At 57.7% G+C, this 2,664-nt stretch overlaps 1 protein-coding gene across 1 annotated transcript in view; it reads left to right on the top strand.

Moving 5' to 3' along the window:
* LOC104075646 (chromosome unknown open reading frame, human C10orf54) overlaps positions 1–2,664 on the top strand; it is a gene marked incomplete at its 3' end in the record, with an annotated part of 8,058 nt that overhangs the window by 705 nt on the left and 4,689 nt on the right. The gene's annotated exons all lie outside the window — the stretch shown is intronic.

The following is a 2,664-nucleotide window of genomic DNA, read 5'->3' as shown; positions in this document are numbered from 1 at the left end:
TGCGCGGCTGCCGAGTTTCCCTTCCCCTTAGCGAGCACTTCCCAGCGCTGGAAGCTGGGTGGGGGGATGCTCTGAGAGGGGGGCTGCTTCACGCCTGACTCCGCACCAGCCCTGGCAGGCAGCGTTTCCATACCAGGGTGCCGGGGCCAGGCGGTGAAACAGCGGCGGTGGCAACTAAAACCACAGTTCGTCTGTGGACGAAGGGTCAGAGAACAAAGCTGGGAAGGACCGTGGTCCCTCCTTGCCCTGCACAGGCGGAGGACGAGCAGCCTGTTGAGCTTGGCTTCTCCCTCCGTCCCGGGATGGCAAAGTGACTGCCTCCAGGATTTCTGCCAGCAGGAAGAAATTTTTTCCCAGGAAAAAATGATGCCCCCCTGCAATGGCGCAGGGGGTCCCTTCTCCTCTCTCCTCTGGGACAGCAAGGCTGGTGCGGATTGAAGCGTGCTTTGCTTCTCATCTGAGCCTCTCGACACTGGGGAGCGATTCCCAGCATCTCCATGGGGCTTTAGATTATTTCATTGATGCGTCTGGGGTGCTGGGACCGAACATCAGGCCTTCTGCAATGCAACAAGCTTGGACACCGATGTTCAGCATGAGCCTGGTGCCAGAGGAACTGAGCTTTGGGCAACCGTGCGCCTGCCAAAACTTTCTGAACCCCCGGCTAATTTTAGCTGGGCTTGATGGAGAAGTAGAGCCCTTGGAGACATGCAGCTCCTACGCGGTTTGGGGACACTGGCAGCTAGGTGGATGGCGAAGCAGCTCCTCTCCACCCAAGGGATGGCAGCTGAGCTTGGGCTTTCCAAAACCGCATCCCAAGTGCAAACCCGGCGTTGTGACCCTGTCCTCGAGCCAGGACTGTGCTGGAAGAGGAGCAAGGCAGGACCCTCCGGCGGGTGCAGCAGCTCCAGGCTGCTCTCCCCATGGCCTGGATGATGGTTACCCAGAGAGCGGCCCCGCCGCTGAAAGGCCATTTGGCTCCTTGGAGTGCAGGAGATAAGGGCCGTTAACACGGGCGTCTGGCATCTTCAGTAAGTTTTTCCTTTTCTTTTTCTTTCCTGCTGTAAGTACTTGTGCTGAGGTATGGATGCCCCTGCACATCTCACCCGACTGATAACTCTGAAGCGTAATGACAGCACAGTGATGATGGGGCTTGCAGCACTTTCAAGTGAGGCTGTTACAAAAGCTCCCAGAAGAGGAATTAAAGCCTGGTTCCTCGCTCCAGCACTGAGCAGCCGCTCTCCCTCTGGCAGCTCCTCCTCTGCGGCAGGTGAGCCCCTCCAAAGGCTGCAGTCCTCCCACCCAGATTTCCCTGGAGTGGAAAGAGGTGACATGACATGGAAATCACTTCTGTACGCCACAGGAGTGTAAATCAAACACCTGCTTGCCATAGTGGGGGACCAAGTTAGGAGAAGCAACCAGGAGAGGCTTTTGCTCACTGACCCAGAATTCAACATGAAATCCCGTTTTAAGCTGTTTGTTGGCGAAGCAACACAGGCTCCTCGGCTTTAGCGCTTTTCTTTTTTCGTATTTTGTTGAAATGATAGCTCCCAGGTTTCAAGCTAGGCAGCGGTGCCGGCACCGGGCATGCACCGGCGCTGCACCGGGCTCTGTGCCGCACTGTTGCAACACCATGGGTCCGTGGGGAGGAGCCGAAGCTACCGAGGTGCCAAAGAGGAAGAGGGGCATTTTGGCACCCGCTTGAGACCTCCTTGGTCTTTACCAGATGGTGACAAGACGACAGCTCTCGTCTTGGACCTCGACAGGTCCAGCACTCCCCTGGCTCTCTTGGCTGGAGCTGCGCAGAGCCGGGCATCTGGCTTTATTTTGGCATTTGCCAGCGGCGCTGACTTCAAAGCAAATGGTCCGCGTGGGATGGGATGGAGCCAAACCTGGGGTCTGGGCATGGAAGAAGTCCACAGCACCCAGGGAAGATTAAGATCCACGAGCTTTAGTGTAAAGACGCCGACAGAAGACGTTTCCTCCGGGCGCCATCTGGTATCTAGCACGGCTTTAAAGCCTCGTTACATCTCGGGGAGGGAACAACCACCTCTCTGGCACTGCCACAGGGCACACCGCGCCTCGCCAGCTCTCCTCCCCAGCTGTGTTCTCCTCCGCTCGCTGGTTTTTGGAAGCCTTCCCCTGCTCGGGAGAAAGAAGGGAAGTCGGTAATGCCGAAGCCTTCGCACACGTGGTAACCTCTGCCTTTTTTTTTCCGCTGCCGAAAGCGTGGGCTGTGTTGACTTTCCATCCAGCCGGTTCCCATCAAGCGCCGGGGGTGGAGGCTGGAGGATTTAGTAAGGCATGGCTTTGCAAACTGTGCGGGGATGAGCGGGACGGCCCCGTTTTATTTGAGGGGTGTGTGTGGAAAACAAAGACTCCCGCAGATACTTTTGCAAGGTGTTGGAAGTGCGGCTTCCTCCAATAGAGCCCTGGCTTCCCTTCCCTTGGCTCCCGGGGGACCCCCGATGTGAATGGGGCACTTCCCGTTGCAGCAGGTATCGAGAAACACATCTGAGGTGCCTTTTGTACTCGGGAGCGCTGGCAAGGAGATGGGGGACCCGCTCCGCTGAGTGCCAAAACCCAGCCAGCCCGGCCAAGCATCCCGGCTCCGGCAGCATCCGAGGCTGGGGAGCCGCCGGGGCTTGAAAACCAGCAGAAACAGGG

Source organism: Fulmarus glacialis, unplaced genomic scaffold (assembly GCF_000690835.1).
Source record: "Fulmarus glacialis isolate BGI_N327 unplaced genomic scaffold, ASM69083v1 scaffold21064, whole genome shotgun sequence".
Lineage (NCBI taxonomy): Eukaryota > Metazoa > Chordata > Aves > Procellariiformes > Procellariidae > Fulmarus > Fulmarus glacialis.
This window is presented reverse-complemented; position numbering and strand designations above follow the sequence as displayed.